Source organism: Brienomyrus brachyistius, chromosome 2 (genome assembly GCF_023856365.1).
Source record: "Brienomyrus brachyistius isolate T26 chromosome 2, BBRACH_0.4, whole genome shotgun sequence".
Taxonomy (NCBI): domain Eukaryota; kingdom Metazoa; phylum Chordata; class Actinopteri; order Osteoglossiformes; family Mormyridae; genus Brienomyrus; species Brienomyrus brachyistius.
Window position 1 is genome coordinate 43,669,457 of NC_064534.1, and position 20,000 is coordinate 43,689,456.

At 44.6% G+C, this 20,000-nt stretch overlaps 2 protein-coding genes and 17 non-coding genes across 19 annotated transcripts in view; 17 read left to right on the forward strand and 2 right to left on the reverse strand.

Annotated features, from left to right (window-relative positions):
* Positions 1–48, forward strand: part of LOC125732774 (5S ribosomal RNA) — a 119-nt gene extending 71 nt beyond the window's left edge. The window contains exon 1 of the ribosomal RNA XR_007392142.1: positions 1–48. This exon is cut by the window's left edge and continues 71 nt beyond it. This is a non-coding gene — a ribosomal RNA (5S ribosomal RNA).
* Positions 1–20,000, reverse strand: part of LOC125715120 (uncharacterized) — a 1,180,389-nt gene that overhangs the window by 523,428 nt on the left and 636,961 nt on the right. The gene's annotated exons all lie outside the window — the stretch shown is intronic.
* LOC125715114 (uncharacterized) overlaps positions 1–20,000 on the reverse strand; it is a 935,270-nt gene that overhangs the window by 276,541 nt on the left and 638,729 nt on the right. The window lies entirely within an intron of this gene.
* On the forward strand, positions 1,126–1,244 carry LOC125734577 (5S ribosomal RNA). Its single transcript, XR_007393884.1, has one exon. It is a non-coding gene; the product is annotated as a 5S ribosomal RNA (ribosomal RNA).
* LOC125730033 (5S ribosomal RNA) lies at positions 2,321–2,439 on the forward strand. Its single transcript, XR_007390410.1, has one exon. It is a non-coding gene; the product is annotated as a 5S ribosomal RNA (ribosomal RNA).
* On the forward strand, positions 3,520–3,638 carry LOC125733057 (5S ribosomal RNA). The gene has a single exon (XR_007392415.1). It is a non-coding gene; the product is annotated as a 5S ribosomal RNA (ribosomal RNA).
* Positions 4,717–4,835, forward strand: LOC125734671 (5S ribosomal RNA). Its single transcript, XR_007393974.1, has one exon. It is a non-coding gene; the product is annotated as a 5S ribosomal RNA (ribosomal RNA).
* On the forward strand, positions 5,916–6,034 carry LOC125734579 (5S ribosomal RNA). The gene has a single exon (XR_007393886.1). It is a non-coding gene; the product is annotated as a 5S ribosomal RNA (ribosomal RNA).
* On the forward strand, positions 7,111–7,229 carry LOC125730165 (5S ribosomal RNA). The gene has a single exon (XR_007390538.1). It is a non-coding gene; the product is annotated as a 5S ribosomal RNA (ribosomal RNA).
* On the forward strand, positions 8,306–8,424 carry LOC125730279 (5S ribosomal RNA). The gene has a single exon (XR_007390639.1). It is a non-coding gene; the product is annotated as a 5S ribosomal RNA (ribosomal RNA).
* Positions 9,503–9,621, forward strand: LOC125734682 (5S ribosomal RNA). Its single transcript, XR_007393985.1, has one exon. It is a non-coding gene; the product is annotated as a 5S ribosomal RNA (ribosomal RNA).
* LOC125735226 (5S ribosomal RNA) lies at positions 10,702–10,820 on the forward strand. The gene has a single exon (XR_007394524.1). It is a non-coding gene; the product is annotated as a 5S ribosomal RNA (ribosomal RNA).
* LOC125730392 (5S ribosomal RNA) lies at positions 11,897–12,015 on the forward strand. Its single transcript, XR_007390736.1, has one exon. It is a non-coding gene; the product is annotated as a 5S ribosomal RNA (ribosomal RNA).
* LOC125734158 (5S ribosomal RNA) lies at positions 13,093–13,211 on the forward strand. Its single transcript, XR_007393482.1, has one exon. It is a non-coding gene; the product is annotated as a 5S ribosomal RNA (ribosomal RNA).
* LOC125730493 (5S ribosomal RNA) lies at positions 14,289–14,407 on the forward strand. The gene has a single exon (XR_007390808.1). It is a non-coding gene; the product is annotated as a 5S ribosomal RNA (ribosomal RNA).
* On the forward strand, positions 15,485–15,603 carry LOC125734160 (5S ribosomal RNA). Its single transcript, XR_007393484.1, has one exon. It is a non-coding gene; the product is annotated as a 5S ribosomal RNA (ribosomal RNA).
* Positions 16,681–16,799, forward strand: LOC125734161 (5S ribosomal RNA). The gene has a single exon (XR_007393485.1). It is a non-coding gene; the product is annotated as a 5S ribosomal RNA (ribosomal RNA).
* On the forward strand, positions 17,878–17,996 carry LOC125730605 (5S ribosomal RNA). Its single transcript, XR_007390910.1, has one exon. It is a non-coding gene; the product is annotated as a 5S ribosomal RNA (ribosomal RNA).
* LOC125732054 (5S ribosomal RNA) lies at positions 19,074–19,192 on the forward strand. The gene has a single exon (XR_007391684.1). It is a non-coding gene; the product is annotated as a 5S ribosomal RNA (ribosomal RNA).

Here is a 20,000-nt window from a genome sequence, read left to right on the forward strand (position 1 = left end):
TTAGTACTTGGATGGGAGACCTCCTGGGAATACCAGGTGCTGTAAGCTTTTCTCACTTTTACTTTATATAGGGGGCGCTCCACTTCACGATTAATTTAAATCTATCACTCCCCTTCCATTTTACTATTTTATATATATATATATATTTTTCTCTCATTCATAAAGGCAGCTTTTACACACCGTTTTACTCTAAATACTTCCTGGTAATTCTAGGTGCTGTAAGCTGTTCGTGCCTTTATTCCACCAGGGCGCGATCTTCTCACAAACTTGAAGACTGTCACTCCCCATTCACGTTTTACAACTTATTGTTAATGATAAAGAGACAGCTTTTTACACACAGTTTTAAACAAAGTACTGATATTATTCCTCTTCAACTGACCGCTTTGTTTTCTATGCAAAAACCACTTCGCCACAGAAGACTCGATATTATTGGCATAGCAAGTTCTGCTCTTCTCCTTTCAAAACTTGCTAAAAGCTGTATTTAAAAGAACAGATTGGCCGGGGTAATTCACACCCTTCAATGCCAGCTTAATGTTTAGGTTAGTGGGAATCACAGAGGAATTAGGGATGGAAACTTCTTTGCTGGTGGTAGAAGCGGTCTGGTGAATTTTTAGAGAGAAGAGGCCGTCGATGTTTGAATGTAGAAAATTGTTCTGGCTGCAGCCTGCAGTATGGACTTGTTGGTGTGTGTAGCTCCCAGTGTTCTGACAGCGCGACGTTTTGGGGAAGCATGTGATTCAGCAGCTACCAGTGGGCTTCGTGCGGCGGAGATTTTGTGGCTGTTAGCGGAGTTGATAACAGAGGGTCGTTAAGAGAAGCCTGCATGCAGTAGGCAAAGGAGTAATGTTTGCCGGCGGGGGACGTGCGGCGATTAACCTGTGCGGTAGTGAAAAGGAGTTAAAAAGAAGGAAGTGTGCGGATGCGGAAAGAATGGAATAATTGTGGTAGGCTGCCGGCTGAGTAGTTTGGTGAATGTTTGGTGTGGGTCCGGCGCTGCCGATTGGATGGTGGTGCTGCAGTGTGAGTCAGATAAAAAAAAAAAAAACCAGGAGTAGGATCCGATGGGACTAACTGGCATGTATAGACGTGTGTAATGCAAAAGGGCTGTTTTTGGTCGCATCTCTCGCTTATGGCCATACCACCCTGAACACGCCCGATCTCATCCGATCTCGGAAGCCAAGCAGGGTAGGGTCTGGTTAGTACTTGGATGGGAGACCTCTTGGGAATACCAGGTGCTGTAAGATTTTCTCACTTTTACTTTATACAGGGGGCGCTCCACTTCACGATTAATTTAAATCTATCACTCCCCTTCCATTTTACTATTTTGTATATATATATATATTTCTCTCATTCATAAAGGCAGCTTTTACACACCGTTTTACTCCAAATACTTCCTGGTAATTCTAGATGCTGTAAGCTGTTCGTGCCTTTATTCCACCAGGGCGCGATCTTCTCACAAACTTGAAGACTGTTTCTCCCCATTCACGTTTTACAACTTATTGTTAATGATAAAGAGACAGCTTTTTACACACAGTTTTAAACAAAGTACTGATATTATTCCTCTTCAACTGACCGCTTTGTTTTCTATGCAAAAACCACTTCGCCACAGAAGACTCGATATTATTGGCATAGCAAGTTCTGCTCTTCTCCTTTCAAAACTTGCTAAAAGCTGTATTTAAAAGAACAGATTGGCCGGGGTAATTCACACCCTTCAATGCCAGCTTAATGTTTAGGTTAGTGGGAATCACAGAGGAATTAGGGATGGAAACTTCTTTGCTGGTGGTAGAAGCGGTCTGGTGAATTTTTAGAGAGAAGAGGCCGTCGATGTTTGAATGTAGAAAATAGTTCTGGCTGCAGCCTGCAGTATGGACTTGTTGGTGTGTGTAGCTCCCAGTGTTCTGACAGCGCGACGTTTTGGGGAAGCATGTGATTCAGCAGCTACCAGTGGGCTTCGTGCGGCGGAGATTTTGTGGCTGTTAGCTGAGTTGATAGCAGAGGGTCGTTAAGAGAAGCCTGCATGCGGTAGGCAAAGGAGTAATGTTTGCCGGCGGGGGACGTGCGGCGATTAACCTGTGAGGTAGTGAAAAGGACTTAAAGAGAAGGAAGTGTGCGGATGCGGAAAGAATGGAATAATTGTGGTAGGCTGCCGGCTGAGTAGTTTGGTGAATGTTTGGTGTGGGTCCGGCGCTGCCGATTGGATGGTGGTGCTGCAGTGTGAGTCAGATAAAAAAAAAAAAAAACCAGGAGTAGGATCCAATGGGACTAACTGGCATGTAGAGACGCGTGTAATGCAAAAGGGCTGTTTTGGGTAGCATCTCTCGCTTACGGCCATACCACCCTGAACACGCCCGATCTCGTCTGATCTCGGAAGCTAAGCAGGGTAGGGTCTGGTTAGTACTTGGATGGGAGACCACCTGGGAATACCAGGTGCTGTAAGCTTTTCTCACTTTTACTTTATACAGGGGGCGCTCCACTTCACGATTAATTTAAATCTATCACTCCCCTTCCATTTTACTATTTTATATATATATATTTTTTTTTCCTCTCATTCATAAAGGCAGCTTTTAGAAACCGTTTTACTCTAAATACTTCCTGGTAATTCTAGGTGCTGTAAGCTGTTCGTGCCTTTATTCCACCAGGGCGCGATCTTCTCACAAACTTGAAGACTGTCACTCCCCATTCACGTTTTACAACTTATTGTTAATGATAAAGAGACAGCTTTTTACACACAGTTTTAAACAAAGTACTGATATTATTCCTCTTCAACTGACCGCTTTGTTTTCTATGCAAAAACCACTTCGCCACAGAAGACTCGATATTATTGGCATAGCAAGTTCTGCTCTTCTCCTTTCAAAACTTGCTAAAAGCTGTATTTAAAAGAACAGATTGGCCGGGGTAATTCACACCCTTCAATGCCAGCTTAATGTTTAGGTTAGTGGGAATCACAGAGGAATTAGGGATGGAAACTTCTTTGCTGGTGGTAGAAGCGGTCTGGTGAATTTTTAGAGAGAAGAGGCCGTCGATGTTTGAATGTAGAAAATAGTTCTGGCTGCAGCCTGCAGTATGGACTTGTTGGTGTGTGTAGCTCCCAGTGTTCTGACAGCGCGATGTTTTGGGGAAGCATGTGATTCAGCAGCTACCAGTGGGCTTCGTGCGGCGGAGATTTTGTGGCTGTTAGCGGAGTTGATAACAGAGGGTCGTTAATAGAAGCCTGCATGCAGTAGGCAAAGGAGTAATGTTTGCCGGCGGGGGACGTGCGGCGATTAACCTGTGCAGTAGTGAAAAGGAGTTAAAAAGAAGGAAGTGTGCGGATGCGGAAAGAATGGAATAATTGTGGTAGGCTGCCGGCTGAGTAGTTTGGTGAATGTTCGGTGTGGGTCCGGCGCTGCCGATTGGATGGTGGGGCTGCAGTGTGAGTCAGATAAAAAAAAAAAAATAACCAGGAGTAGGATCCAATGGGACTAACTGGCATGTATAGAGGCGTGTAATGCAAAAGGGCTGTTTTTGGTCGCGTCTTTCGCTTATGGCCATACCACCCTGAACACGCCCGATCTCATCTGATCTCGGAAGCCAAGCAGGGTAGGGTCTGGTTAGTACTTGGATGGGAGACCTCCTGGGAATACCAGGTGCTGTAAGCTTTTCTCACTTTTACTTTATATAGGGGGCGCTCCACTTCACGATTAATTTAAATCTATCACTCCCCTTCCATTTTACTATTTTATATATATATATATATTTTTCTCTCATTCATAAAGGCAGCTTTTACACACCGTTTTACTCTAAATACTTCCTGGTAATTCTAGGTGCTGTAAGCTGTTCGTGCCTTTATTCCACCAGGGCGCGATCTTCTCACAAACTTGAAGACTGTCACTCCCCATTCACGTTTTACAACTTATTGTTAATGATAAAGAGACAGCTTTTTACACACAGTTTTAAACAAAGTACTGATATTATTCCTCTTCAACTGACCGCTTTGTTTTCTATGCAAAAACCACTTCGCCACAGAAGACTCGATATTATTGGCATAGCAAGTTCTGCTCTTCTCCTTTCAAAACTTGCTAAAAGCTGTATTTAAAAGAACAGATTGGCCGGGGTAATTCACACCCTTCAATGCCAGCTTAATGTTTAGGTTAGTGGGAATCACAGAGGAATTAGGGATGGAAACTTCTTTGCTGGTGGTAGAAGCGGTCTGGTGAATTTTTAGAGAGAAGAGGCCGTCGATGTTTGAATGTAGAAAATTGTTCTGGCTGCAGCCTGCAGTATGGACTTGTTGGTGTGTGTAGCTCCCAGTGTTCTGACAGCGCGACGTTTTGGGGAAGCATGTGATTCAGCAGCTACCAGTGGGCTTCGTGCGGCGGAGATTTTGTGGCTGTTAGCGGAGTTGATAACAGAGGGTCGTTAATAGAAGCCTGCATGCAGTAGGCAAAGGAGTAATGTTTGCCGGCGGGGGACGTGCGGCGATTAACCTGTGCGGTAGTGAAAAGGAGTTAAAAAGAAGGAAGTGTGCGGATGCGGAAAGAATGGAATAATTGTGGTAGGCTGCCGGCTGAGTAGTTTGGTGAATGTTTGGTGTGGGTCCGGCGCTGCCGATTGGATGGTGGGGCTGCAGTGTGAGTCAGATAAAAAAAAAAAAAGAACATTAGTAGTATCCAATGGGACCAACTGGCATGTATAGAGGCGTGTAATGCAAAAGGGCTGTTTTTGGTAGCTTCTCTCGCTTACGGCCATACCACCCTGAACACGCCCGATCTCGTCTGATCTCGGAAGCTAAGCAGGGTTGGGTCTGGTTAGTACTTGGATGGGAGACCACCTGGGAATACCAGGTGCTGTAAGCTTTTCTCACTTTTACTTTTTACAGGGGGCGCTCCACTTCACGATTAATTTAAATCTATCACTCCCCTTCCATTTTACTATTTTATATATATATATTTTTTTTTTTTCTCTCATTCATAAAGGCAGCTTTTAGAAACCGTTTTACTCTAAATACTTCCTGGTAATTCTAGGTGCTGTAAGCTGTTCGTGCCTTTATTCCACCAGGGCGCGATCTTCTCACAAACTTGAAGACTGTCACTCCCCATTCACGTTTTACAACTTATTGTTAATGATAAAGAGACAGCTTTTTACACACAGTTTTAAACAAAGTACTGATATTATTCCTCTTCAACTGACCGCTTTGTTTTCTATGCAAAAACCACTTCGCCACAGAAGACTCGATATTATTGGCATAGCAAGTTCTGCTCTTCTCCTTTCAAAACTTGCTAAAAGCTGTATTTAAAAGAACAGATTGGCCGGGGTAATTCACACCCTTCAATGCCAGCTTAATGTTTAGGTTAGTGGGAATCACAGAGGAATTAGGGATGGAAACTTCTTTGCTGGTGGTAGAAGCGGTCTGGTGAATTTTTAGAGAGAAGAGGCCGTCGATGTTTGAATGTAGAAAATTGTTCTGGCTGCAGCCTGCAGTATGGACTTGTTGGTGTGTGTAGCTCCCAGTGTTCTGACAGCGCGACGTTTTGGGGAAGCATGTGATTCAGCAGCTACCAGTGGGCTTCGTGCGGCGGAGATTTTGTGGCTGTTAGCGGAGTTGATAACAGAGGGTCGTTAAGAGAAGCCTGCATGCAGTAGGCAAAGGAGTAATGTTTGCCGGCGGGGGACGTGCGGCGATTAACCTGTGCGGTAGTGAAAAGGAGTTAAAAAGAAGGAAGTGTGCGGATGCGGAAAGAATGGAATAATTGTGGTAGGCTGCCGGCTGAGTAGTTTGGTGAATGTTTGGTGTGGGTCCGGCGCTGCCGATTGGATGGTGGTGCTGCAGTGTGAGTCAGATAAAAAAAAAAAAAACCAGGAGTAGGATCCGATGGGACTAACTGGCATGTATAGACGTGTGTAATGCAAAAGGGCTGTTTTTGGTCGCATCTCTCGCTTATGGCCATACCACCCTGAACACGCCCGATCTCATCCGATCTCGGAAGCCAAGCAGGGTAGGGTCTGGTTAGTACTTGGATGGGAGACCTCTTGGGAATACCAGGTGCTGTAAGATTTTCTCACTTTTACTTTATACAGGGGGCGCTCCACTTCACGATTAATTTAAATCTATCACTCCCCTTCCATTTTACTATTTTGTATATATATATATATTTCTCTCATTCATAAAGGCAGCTTTTACACACCGTTTTACTCCAAATACTTCCTGGTAATTCTAGATGCTGTAAGCTGTTCGTGCCTTTATTCCACCAGGGCGCGATCTTCTCACAAACTTGAAGACTGTTTCTCCCCATTCACGTTTTACAACTTATTGTTAATGATAAAGAGACAGCTTTTTACACACAGTTTTAAACAAAGTACTGATATTATTCCTCTTCAACTGACCGCTTTGTTTTCTATGCAAAAACCACTTCGCCACAGAAGACTCGATATTATTGGCATAGCAAGTTCTGCTCTTCTCCTTTCAAAACTTGCTAAAAGCTGTATTTAAAAGAACAGATTGGCCGGGGTAATTCACACCCTTCAATGCCAGCTTAATGTTTAGGTTAGTGGGAATCACAGAGGAATTAGGGATGGAAACTTCTTTGCTGGTGGTAGAAGCGGTCTGGTGAATTTTTAGAGAGAAGAGGCCGTCGATGTTTGAATGTAGAAAATAGTTCTGGCTGCAGCCTGCAGTATGGACTTGTTGGTGTGTGTAGCTCCCAGTGTTCTGACAGCGCGACGTTTTGGGGAAGCATGTGATTCAGCAGCTACCAGTGGGCTTCGTGCGGCGGAGATTTTGTGGCTGTTAGCTGAGTTGATAGCAGAGGGTCGTTAAGAGAAGCCTGCATGCGGTAGGCAAAGGAGTAATGTTTGCCGGCGGGGGACGTGCGGCGATTAACCTGTGAGGTAGTGAAAAGGACTTAAAGAGAAGGAAGTGTGCGGATGCGGAAAGAATGGAATAATTGTGGTAGGCTGCCGGCTGAGTAGTTTGGTGAATGTTTGGTGTGGGTCCGGCGCTGCCGATTGGATGGTGGTGCTGCAGTGTGAGTCAGATAAAAAAAAAAAAAAACCAGGAGTAGGATCCAATGGGACTAACTGGCATGTAGAGACGCGTGTAATGCAAAAGGGCTGTTTTGGGTAGCATCTCTCGCTTACGGCCATACCACCCTGAACACGCCCGATCTCGTCTGATCTCGGAAGCTAAGCAGGGTAGGGTCTGGTTAGTACTTGGATGGGAGACCACCTGGGAATACCAGGTGCTGTAAGCTTTTCTCACTTTTACTTTATACAGGGGGCGCTCCACTTCACGATTAATTTAAATCTATCACTCCCCTTCCATTTTACTATTTTGTATATATATATATATTTCTCTCATTCATAAAGGCAGCTTTTACACACCGTTTTACTCCAAATACTTCCTGGTAATTCTAGATGCTGTAAGCTGTTCGTGCCTTTATTCCACCAGGGCGCGATCTTCTCACAAACTTGAAGACTGTTTCTCCCCATTCACGTTTTACAACTTATTGTTAATGATAAAGAGACAGCTTTTTACACACAGTTTTAAACAAAGTACTGATATTATTCCTCTTCAACTGACCGCTTTGTTTTCTATGCAAAAACCACTTCGCCACAGAAGACTCGATATTATTGGCATAGCAAGTTCTGCTCTTCTCCTTTCAAAACTTGCTAAAAGCTGTATTTAAAAGAACAGATTGGCCGGGGTAATTCACACCCTTCAATGCCAGCTTAATGTTTAGGTTAGTGGGAATCACAGAGGAATTAGGGATGGAAACTTCTTTGCTGGTGGTAGAAGCGGTCTGGTGAATTTTTAGAGAGAAGAGGCCGTCGATGTTTGAATGTAGAAAATAGTTCTGGCTGCAGCCTGCAGTATGGACTTGTTGGTGTGTGTAGCTCCCAGTGTTCTGACAGCGCGACGTTTTGGGGAAGCATGTGATTCAGCAGCTACCAGTGGGCTTCGTGCGGCGGAGATTTTGTGGCTGTTAGCTGAGTTGATAGCAGAGGGTCGTTAAGAGAAGCCTGCATGCGGTAGGCAAAGGAGTAATGTTTGCCGGCGGGGGACGTGCGGCGATTAACCTGTGAGGTAGTGAAAAGGACTTAAAGAGAAGGAAGTGTGCGGATGCGGAAAGAATGGAATAATTGTGGTAGGCTGCCGGCTGAGTAGTTTGGTGAATGTTTGGTGTGGGTCCGGCGCTGCCGATTGGATGGTGGTGCTGCAGTGTGAGTCAGATAAAAAAAAAAAAATACCAGGAGTAGGATCCAATGGGACTAACTGGCATGTAGAGACGCGTGTAATGCAAAAGGGCTGTTTTGGGTAGCATCTCTCGCTTACGGCCATACCACCCTGAACACGCCCGATCTCGTCTGATCTCGGAAGCTAAGCAGGGTAGGGTCTGGTTAGTACTTGGATGGGAGACCACCTGGGAATACCAGGTGCTGTAAGCTTTTCTCACTTTTACTTTATACAGGGGGCGCTCCACTTCACGATTAATTTAAATCTATCACTCCCCTTCCATTTTACTATTTTATATATATATATTTTTTTTTCTCTCATTCATAAAGGCAGCTTTTAGAAACCGTTTTACTCTAAATACTTCCTGGTAATTCTAGGTGCTGTAAGCTGTTCGTGCCTTTATTCCACCAGGGCGCGATCTTCTCACCAACTTGAAGACTGTCACTCCCCATTCACGTTTTACAACTTATTGTTAATGATAAAGAGACAGCTTTTTACACACAGTTTTAAACAAAGTACTGATATTATTCCTCTTCAACTGACCGCTTTGTTTTCTATGCAAAAACCACTTCGCCACAGAAGACTCGATATTATTGGCATAGCAAGTTCTGCTCTTCTCCTTTCAAAACTTGCTAAAAGCTGTATTTAAAAGAACAGATTGGCCGGGGTAATTCACACCCTTCAATGCCAGCTTAATGTTTAGGTTAGTGGGAATCACAGAGGAATTAGGGATGGAAACTTCTTTGCTGGTGGTAGAAGCGGTCTGGTGAATTTTTAGAGAGAAGAGGCCGTCGATGTTTGAATGTAGAAAATTGTTCTGGCTGCAGCCTGCAGTATGGACTTGTTGGTGTGTGTAGCTCCCAGTGTTCTGACAGCGCGACGTTTTGGGGAAGCATGTGATTCAGCAGCTACCAGTGGGCTTCGTGCGGCGGAGATTTTGTGGCTGTTAGCGGAGTTGATAACAGAGGGTCGTTAATAGAAGCCTGCATGCAGTAGGCAAAGGAGTAATGTTTGCCGGCGGGGGACGTGCGGCGATTAACCTGTGCGGTAGTGAAAAGGAGTTAAAAAGAAGGAAGTGTGCGGATGCGGAAAGAATGGAATAATTGTGGTAGGCTGCCGGCTGAGTAGTTTGGTGAATGTTTGGTGTGGGTCCGGCGCTGCCGATTGGATGGTGGGGCTGCAGTGTGAGTCAGATAAAAAAAAAAAAAGAACATTAGTAGTATCCAATGGGACCAACTGGCATGTATAGAGGCGTGTAATGCAAAAGGGCTGTTTTTGGTAGCTTCTCTCGCTTACGGCCATACCACCCTGAACACGCCCGATCTCGTCTGATCTCGGAAGCTAAGCAGGGTTGGGTCTGGTTAGTACTTGGATGGGAGACCACCTGGGAATACCAGGTGCTGTAAGCTTTTCTCACTTTTACTTTATACAGGGGGCGCTCCACTTCACGATTAATTTAAATCTATCACTCCCCTTCCATTTTACTATTTTATATATATATATATATTTTTTTTCTCTCATTCATAAAGGCAGCTTTTAGAAACCGTTTTACTCTAAATACTTCCTGGTAATTCTAGGTGCTGTAAGCTGTTCGTGCCTTTATTCCACCAGGGCGCGATCTTCTCACAAACTTGAAGACTGTCACTCCCCATTCACGTTTTACAACTTATTGTTAATGATAAAGAGACAGCTTTTTACACACAGTTTTAAACAAAGTACTGATATTATTCCTCTTCAACTGACCGCTTTGTTTTCTATGCAAAAACCACTTCGCCACAGAAGACTCGATATTATTGGCATAGCAAGTTCTGCTCTTCTCCTTTCAAAACTTGCTAAAAGCTGTATTTAAAAGAACAGATTGGCCGGGGTAATTCACACCCTTCAATGCCAGCTTAATGTTTAGGTTAGTGGGAATCACAGAGGAATTAGGGATGGAAACTTCTTTGCTGGTGGTAGAAGCGGTCTGGTGAATTTTTAGAGAGAAGAGGCCGTCGATGTTTGAATGTAGAAAATTGTTCTGGCTGCAGCCTGCAGTATGGACTTGTTGGTGTGTGTAGCTCCCAGTGTTCTGACAGCGCGACGTTTTGGGGAAGCATGTGATTCAGCAGCTACCAGTGGGCTTCGTGCGGCGGAGATTTTGTGGCTGTTAGCGGAGTTGATAACAGAGGGTCGTTAAGAGAAGCCTGCATGCAGTAGGCAAAGGAGTAATGTTTGCCGGCGGGGGACGTGCGGCGATTAACCTGTGCGGTAGTGAAAAGGAGTTAAAAAGAAGGAAGTGTGCGGATGCGGAAAGAATGGAATAATTGTGGTAGGCTGCCGGCTGAGTAGTTTGGTGAATGTTTGGTGTGGGTCCGGCGCTGCCGATTGGATGGTGGTGCTGCAGTGTGAGTCAGATAAAAAAAAAAAAAACCAGGAGTAGGATCCGATGGGACTAACTGGCATGTATAGACGTGTGTAATGCAAAAGGGCTGTTTTTGGTCGCATCTCTCGCTTATGGCCATACCACCCTGAACACGCCCGATCTCATCCGATCTCGGAAGCCAAGCAGGGTAGGGTTTGGTTAGTACTTGGATGGGAGACCTCCTGGGAATACCAGGTGCTGTAAGATTTTCTCACTTTTACTTTATACAGGGGGCGCTCCACTTCACGATTAATTTAAATCTATCACTCCCCTTCCATTTTACTATTTTGTATATATATATATATTTCTCTCATTCATAAAGGCAGCTTTTACACACCGTTTTACTCCAAATACTTCCTGGTAATTCTAGATGCTGTAAGCTGTTCGTGCCTTTATTCCACTAGGGCGCGATCTTCTCACAAACTTGAAGACTGTTTCTCCCCATTCACGTTTTACAACTTATTGTTAATGATAAAGAGACAGCTTTTTACACACAGTTTTAAACAAAGTACTGATATTATTCCTCTTCAACTGACCGCTTTGTTTTCTATGCAAAAACCACTTCGCCACAGAAGACTCGATATTATTGGCATAGCAAGTTCTGCTCTTCTCCTTTCAAAACTTGCTAAAAGCTGTATTTAAAAGAACAGATTGGCCGGGGTAATTCACACCCTTCAATGCCAGCTTAATGTTTAGGTTAGTGGGAATCACAGAGGAATTAGGGATGGAAACTTCTTTGCTGGTGGTAGAAGCGGTCTGGTGAATTTTTAGAGAGAAGAGGCCGTCGATGTTTGAATGTAGAAAATAGTTCTGGCTGCAGCCTGCAGTATGGACTTGTTGGTGTGTGTAGCTCCCAGTGTTCTGACAGCGCGACGTTTTGGGGAAGCATGTGATTCAGCAGCTACCAGTGGGCTTCGTGCGGCGGAGATTTTGTGGCTGTTAGCTGAGTTGATAGCAGAGGGTCGTTAAGAGAAGCCTGCATGCGGTAGGCAAAGGAGTAATGTTTGCCGGCGGGGGACGTGCGGCGATTAACCTGTGAGGTAGTGAAAAGGACTTAAAGAGAAGGAAGTGTGCGGATGCGGAAAGAATGGAATAATTGTGGTAGGCTGCCGGCTGAGTAGTTTGGTGAATGTTTGGTGTGGGTCTGGCGCTGCCGATTGGATGGTGGTGCTGCAGTGTGAGTCAGATAAAAAAAAAAAAAAACCAGGAGTAGGATCCAATGGGACTAACTGGCATGTAGAGACGCGTGTAATGCAAAAGGGCTGTTTTGGGTAGCATCTCTCGCTTACGGCCATACCACCCTGAACACGCCCGATCTCGTCTGATCTCGGAAGCTAAGCAGGGTAGGGTCTGGTTAGTACTTGGATGGGAGACCACCTGGGAATACCAGGTGCTGTAAGCTTTTCTCACTTTTACTTTATACAGGGGGCGCTCCACTTCACGATTAATTTAAATCTATCACTCCCCTTCCATTTTACTATTTTATATATATATATTTTTTTTTCTCTCATTCATAAAGCCAGCTTTTAGAAACCGTTTTACTCTAAATACTTCCTGGTAATTCTAGGTGCTGTAAGCTGTTCGTACCTTTATTCCACCAGGGCGCAATCTTCTCACAAACTTGAAGACTGTCACTCCCCATTCACGTTTTACAACTTATTGTTAATGATAAAGAGACAGCTTTTTACACACAGTTTTAAACAAAGTACTGATATTATTCCTCTTCAACTGACCGCTTTGTTTTCTATGCAAAAACCACTTCGCCACAGAAGACTCGATATTATTGGCATAGCAAGCTCTGCTCTTCTCCTTTCAAAACTTGCTAAAAGCTGTATTTAAAAGAACAGATTGGCCGGGGTAATTCACACCCTTCAATGCCAGCTTAATGTTTAGGTTAGTGGGAATCACAGAGGAATTAGGGATGGAAACTTCTTTGCTGGTGGTAGAAGCGGTCTGGTGAATTTTTAGAGAGAAGAGGCCGTCGATGTTTGAATGTAGAAAATTGTTCTGGCTGCAGCCTGCAGTATGGACTTGTTGGTGTGTGTAGCTCCCAGTGTTCTGACAGCGCGACGTTTTGGGGAAGCATGTGATTCAGCAGCTACCAGTGGGCTTCGTGCGGCGGAGATTTTGTGGCTGTTAGCGGAGTTGATAACAGAGGGTCGTTAAGAGAAGCCTGCATGCAGTAGGCAAAGGAGTAATGTTTGCCGGCGGGGGACGTGCGGCGATTAACCTGTGCGGTAGTGAAAAGGAGTTAAAAAGAAGGAAGTGTGCGGATGCGGAAAGAATGGAATAATTGTGGTAGGCTGCCGGCTGAGTAGTTTGGTGAATGTTTGGTGTGGGTCCGGCGCTGCCGATTGGATGGTGGTGCTGCAGTGTGAGTCAGATAAAAAAAAAAAAAACCAGGAGTAGGATCCGATGGGACTAACTGGCATGTATAGACGTGTGTAATGCAAAAGGGCTGTTTTTGGTCGCATCTCTCGCTTATGGCCATACCACCCTGAACACGCCCGATCTCATCCGATCTCGGAAGCCAAGCAGGGTAGGGTCTGGTTAGTACTTGGATGGGAGACCTCCTGGGAATACCAGGTGCTGTAAGATTTTCTCACTTTTACTTTATACAGGGGGCGCTCCACTTCACGATTAATTTAAATCTATCACTCCCCTTCCATTTTACTATTTTGTATATATATATATATTTCTCTCATTCATAAAGGCAGCTTTTACACACCGTTTTACTCCAAATACTTCCTGGTAATTCTAGATGCTGTAAGCTGTTCGTGCCTTTATTCCACTAGGGCGCGATCTTCTCACAAACTTGAAGACTGTTTCTCCCCATTCACGTTTTACAACTTATTGTTAATGATAAAGAGACAGCTTTTTACACACAGTTTTAAACAAAGTACTGATATTATTCCTCTTCAACTGACCGCTTTGTTTTCTATGCAAAAACCACTTCGCCACAGAAGACTCGATATTATTGGCATAGCAAGTTCTGCTCTTCTCCTTTCAAAACTTGCTAAAAGCTGTATTTAAAAGAACAGATTGGCCGGGGTAATTCACACCCTTCAATGCCAGCTTAATGTTTAGGTTAGTGGGAATCACAGAGGAATTAGGGATGGAAACTTCTTTGCTGGTGGTAGAAGCGGTCTGGTGAATTTTTAGAGAGAAGAGGCCGTCGATGTTTGAATGTAGAAAATAGTTCTGGCTGCAGCCTGCAGTATGGACTTGTTGGTGTGTGTAGCTCCCAGTGTTCTGACAGCGCGACGTTTTGGGGAAGCATGTGATTCAGCAGCTACCAGTGGGCTTCGTGCGGCGGAGATTTTGTGGCTGTTAGCTGAGTTGATAGCAGAGGGTCGTTAAGAGAAGCCTGCATGCGGTAGGCAAAGGAGTAATGTTTGCCGGCGGGGGACGTGCGGCGATTAACCTGTGAGGTAGTGAAAAGGACTTAAAGAGAAGGAAGTGTGCGGATGCGGAAAGAATGGAATAATTGTGGTAGGCTGCCGGCTGAGTAGTTTGGTGAATGTTTGGTGTGGGTCCGGCGCTGCCGATTGGATGGTGGTGCTGCAGTGTGAGTCAGATAAAAAAAAAAAAAAAACCAGGAGTAGGATCCAATGGGACTAACTGGCATGTAGAGACGCGTGTAATGCAAAAGGGCTGTTTTGGGTCGCATCTCTCGCTTACGGCCATACCACCCTGAACACGCCCGATCTCGTCTGATCTCGGAAGCTAAGCAGGGTAGGGTCTGGTTAGTACTTGGATGGGAGACCACCTGGGAATACCAGGTGCTGTAAGCTTTTCTCACTTTTACTTTATACAGGGGGCGCTCCACTTCACGATTAATTTAAATCTATCACTCCCCTTCCATTTTACTATTTTATATATATATATTTTTTTTTCTCTCATTCATAAAGGCAGCTTTTAGAAACCGTTTTACTCTAAATACTTCCTGGTAATTCTAGGTGCTGTAAGCTGTTCGTGCCTTTATTCCACCAGGGCGCGATCTTCTCACCAACTTGAAGACTGTCACTCCCCATTCACGTTTTACAACTTATTGTTAATGATAAAGAGACAGCTTTTTACACACAGTTTTAAACAAAGTACTGATATTATTCCTCTTCAACTGACCGCTTTGTTTTCTATGCAAAAACCACTTCGCCACAGAAGACTCGATATTATTGGCATAGCAAGTTCTGCTCTTCTCCTTTCAAAACTTGCTAAAAGCTGTATTTAAAAGAACAGATTGGCCGGGGTAATTCACACCCTTCAATGCCAGCTTAATGTTTAGGTTAGTGGGAATCACAGAGGAATTAGGGATGGAAACTTCTTTGCTGGTGGTAGAAGCGGTCTGGTGAATTTTTAGAGAGAAGAGGCCGTCGATGTTTGAATGTAGAAAATTGTTCTGGCTGCAGCCTGCAGTATGGACTTGTTGGTGTGTGTAGCTCCCAGTGTTCTGACAGCGCGACGTTTTGGGGAAGCATGTGATTCAGCAGCTACCAGTGGGCTTCGTGCGGCGGAGATTTTGTGGCTGTTAGCGGAGTTGATAACAGAGGGTCGTTAAGAGAAGCCTGCATGCAGTAGGCAAAGGAGTAATGTTTGCCGGCGGGGGACGTGCGGCGATTAACCTGTGCGGTAGTGAAAAGGAGTTAAAAAGAAGGAAGTGTGCGGATGCGGAAAGAATGGAATAATTGTGGTAGGCTGCCGGCTGAGTAGTTTGGTGAATGTTTGGTGTGGGTCCGGCGCTGCCGATTGGATGGTGGTGCTGCAGTGTGAGTCAGATAAAAAAAAAAAAAACCAGGAGTAGGATCCGATGGGACTAACTGGCATGTATAGACGTGTGTAATGCAAAAGGGCTGTTTTTGGTCGCATCTCTCGCTTATGGCCATACCACCCTGAACACGCCCGATCTCATCCGATCTCGGAAGCCAAGCAGGGTAGGGTCTGGTTAGTACTTGGATGGGAGACCTCCTGGGAATACCAGGTGCTGTAAGATTTTCTCACTTTTACTTTATACAGGGGGCGCTCCACTTCACGATTAATTTAAATCTATCACTCCCCTTCCATTTTACTATTTTGTATATATATATATATATTTCTCTCATTCATAAAGGCAGCTTTTACACACCGTTTTACTCCAAATACTTCCTGGTAATTCTAGATGCTGTAAGCTGTTCGTGCCTTTATTCCACCAGGGCGCGATCTTCTCACAAACTTGAAGACTGTTTCTCCCCATTCACGTTTTACAACTTATTGTTAATGATAAAGAGACAGCTTTTTACACACAGTTTTAAACAAAGTACTGATATTATTCCTCTTCAACTGACCGCTTTGTTTTCTATGCAAAAACCACTTCGCCACAGAAGACTCGATATTATTGGCATAGCAAGTTCTGCTCTTCTCCTTTCAAAACTTGCTAAAAGCTGTATTTAAAAGAACAGATTGGCCGGGGTAATTCACACCCTTCAATGCCAGCTTAATGTTTAGGTTAGTGGGAATCACAGAGGAATTAGGGATGGAAACTTCTTTGCTGGTGGTAGAAGCGGTCTGGTGAATTTTTAGAGAGAAGAGGCCGTCGATGTTTGAATGTAGAAAATTGTTCTGGCTGCAGCCTGCAGTATGGACTTGTTGGTGTGTGTAGCTCCCAGTGTTCTGACAGCGCGACGTTTTGGGGAAGCATGTGATTCAGCAGCTACCAGTGGGCTTCGTGCGGCGGAGATTTTGTGGCTGTTAGCGGAGTTGATAACAGAGGGTCGTTAAGAGAAGCCTGCATGCAGTAGGCAAAGGAGTAATGTTTGCCGGCGGGGGACGTGCGGCGATTAACCTGTGCGGTAGTGAAAAGGAGTTAAAAAGAAGGAAGTGTGCGGATGCGGAAAGAATGGAATAATTGTGGTAGGCTGCCGGCTGAGTAGTTTGGTGAATGTTTGGTGTGGGTCCGGCGCTGCCGATTGGATGGTGGTGCTGCAGTGTGAGTCAGATAAAAAAAAAAAAAACCAGGAGTAGGATCCGATGGGACTAACTGGCATGTATAGACGTGTGTAATGCAAAAGGGCTGTTTTTGGTCGCATCTCTCGCTTATGGCCATACCACCCTGAACACGCCCGATCTCATCCGATCTCGGAAGCCAAGCAGGGTAGGGTCTGGTTAGTACTTGGATGGGAGACCTCCTGGGAATACCAGGTGCTGTAAGATTTTCTCACTTTTACTTTATACAGGGGGCGCTCCACTTCACGATTAATTTAAATCTATCACTCCCCTTCCATTTTACTATTTTGTATATATATATATATATTTCTCTCATTCATAAAGGCAGCTTTTACACACCGTTTTACTCCAAATACTTCCTGGTAATTCTAGATGCTGTAAGCTGTTCGTGCCTTTATTCCACCAGGGCGCGATCTTCTCACAAACTTGAAGACTGTTTCTCCCCATTCACGTTTTACAACTTATTGTTAATGATAAAGAGACAGCTTTTTACACACAGTTTTAAACAAAGTACTGATATTATTCCTCTTCAACTGACCGCTTTGTTTTCTATGCAAAAACCACTTCGCCACAGAAGACTCGATATTATTGGCATAGCAAGTTCTGCTCTTCTCCTTTCAAAACTTGCTAAAAGCTGTATTTAAAAGAACAGATTGGCCGGGGTAATTCACACCCTTCAATGCCAGCTTAATGTTTAGGTTAGTGGGAATCACAGAGGAATTAGGGATGGAAACTTCTTTGCTGGTGGTAGAAGCGGTCTGGTGAATTTTTAGAGAGAAGAGGCCGTCGATGTTTGAATGTAGAAAATAGTTCTGGCTGCAGCCTGCAGTATGGACTTGTTGGTGTGTGTAGCTCCCAGTGTTCTGACAGCGCGACGTTTTGGGGAAGCATGTGATTCAGCAGCTACCAGTGGGCTTCGTGCGGCGGAGATTTTGTGGCTGTTAGCTGAGTTGATAGCAGAGGGTCGTTAAGAGAAGCCTGCATGCGGTAGGCAAAGGAGTAATGTTTGCCGGCGGGGGACGTGCGGCGATTAACCTGTGAGGTAGTGAAAAGGACTTAAAGAGAAGGAAGTGTGCGGATGCGGAAAGAATGGAATAATTGTGGTAGGCTGCCGGCTGAGTAGTTTGGTGAATGTTTGGTGTGGGTCCGGCGCTGCCGATTGGATGGTGGTGCTGCAGTGTGAGTCAGATAAAAAAAAAAAAAAACCAGGAGTAGGATCCAATGGGACTAACTGGCATGTAGAGACGCGTGTAATGCAAAAGGGCTGTTTTGGGTAGCATCTCTCGCTTACGGCCATACCACCCTGAACACGCCCGATCTCGTCTGATCTCGGAAGCTAAGCAGGGTAGGGTCTGGTTAGTACTTGGATGGGAGACCACCTGGGAATACCAGGTGCTGTAAGCTTTTCTCACTTTTACTTTATACAGGGGGCGCTCCACTTCACGATTAATTTAAATCTATCACTCCCCTTCCATTTTACTATTTTATATATATATATTTTTTTTTCTCTCATTCATAAAGGCAGCTTTTAGAAACCGTTTTACTCTAAATACTTCCTGGTAATTCTAGGTGCTGTAAGCTGTTCGTGCCTTTATTCCACCAGGGCGCGATCTTCTCACCAACTTGAAGACTGTCACTCCCCATTCACGTTTTACAACTTATTGTTAATGATAAAGAGACAGCTTTTTACACACAGTTTTAAACAAAGTACTGATATTATTCCTCTTCAACTGACCGCTTTGTTTTCTTTGCAAAAACCACTTCGCCACAGAAGACTCGATATTATTGGCATAGCAAGTTCTGCTCTTCTCCTTTCAAAACTTGCTAAAAGCTGTATTTAAAAGAACAGATTGGCCGGGGTAATTCACACCCTTCAATGCCAGCTTAATGTTTAGGTTAGTGGGAATCACAGAGGAATTAGGGATGGAAACTTCTTTGCTGGTGGTAGAAGCGGTCTGGTGAATTTTTAGAGAGAAGAGGCCGTCGATGTTTGAATGTAGAAAATTGTTCTGGCTGCAGCCTGCAGTATGGACTTGTTGGTGTGTGTAGCTCCCAGTGTTCTGACAGCGCGACGTTTTGGGGAAGCATGTGATTCAGCAGCTACCAGTGGGCTTCGTGCGGCGGAGATTTTGTGGCTGTTAGCGGAGTTGATAACAGAGGGTCGTTAAGAGAAGCCTACATGCAGTAGGCAAAGGAGTAATGTTTGCCGGCGGGGGACGTGCGGCGATTAACCTGTGCGGTAGTGAAAAGGAGTTAAAAAGAAGGAAGTGTGCGGATGCGGAAAGAATGGAATAATTGTGGTAGGCTGCCGGCTGAGTAGTTTGGTGAATGTTTGGTGTGGGTCCGGCGCTGCCGATTGGATGGTGGGGCTGCAGTGTGAGTCAGATAAAAAAAAAAAAAACCAGGAGTAGGATCCAATGGGACTAACTGGCATGTATAGATCCGTGTAATGCAAAAGGGCTGTTTTTGGTAGCATCTCTCGCTTACGGCCATACCACCCTGAACACGCCCGATCTCATCTGATCTCGGAAGCTAAGCAGGGTAGGGTTTGGTTAGTACTTGGATGGGAGACCACCTGGGAATACCAGGTGCTGTAAGCTTTTCTCACTTTTACTTTACACAGGGGGCGCTCCACTTCACGATTAATTTAAATCTATCACTCCCCTTCCATTTTACTATTTTATATATATATATTTTTTTTTTTCTCTCATTCATAAAGGCAGCTTTTAGAAACCGTTTTACTCTAAATACTTCCTGGTAATTCTAGGTGCTGTAAGCTGTTCGTGCCTTTATTCCACCAAGGTGCGATCTTCTCACAAACTTGAAGACTGTCACTCCCCATTCACGTTTTACAACTTATTGTTAATGATAAAGAGACAGCTTTTTACACACAGTTTTAAACAAAGTACTGATATTATTCCTCTTCAACTCACCGCTTTGTTTTCTATGCAAAAACCACTTCGCCACAGAAGACTCGATATTATTGGCATAGCAAGTTCTGCTCTTCTCCTTTCAAAACTTGCTAAAAGCTGTATTTAAAAGAACAGATTGGCCGGGGTAATTCACACCCTTCAATGCCAGCTTAATGTTTAGGTTAGTGGGAATCACAGAGGAATTAGGGATGGAAACTTCTTTGCTGGTGGTAGAAGCGGTCTGGTGAATTTTTAGAGAGAAGAGGCCGTCGATGTTTGAATGTAGAAAATTGTTCTGGCTGCAGCCTGCAGTATGGACTTGTTGGTGTGTGTCGCTCCCAGTGTTCTTACAGCGCGATGTTTTGGGGAAGCATGTGATTCAGCAGCTACCAGTGGGCTTCGTGCGGCGGAGATTTTGTGGCTGTTAGCGGAGTTGATAACAGAGGGTCGTTAAGAGAAGCCTACATGCAGTAGGCAAAGGAGTAATGTTTGCCGG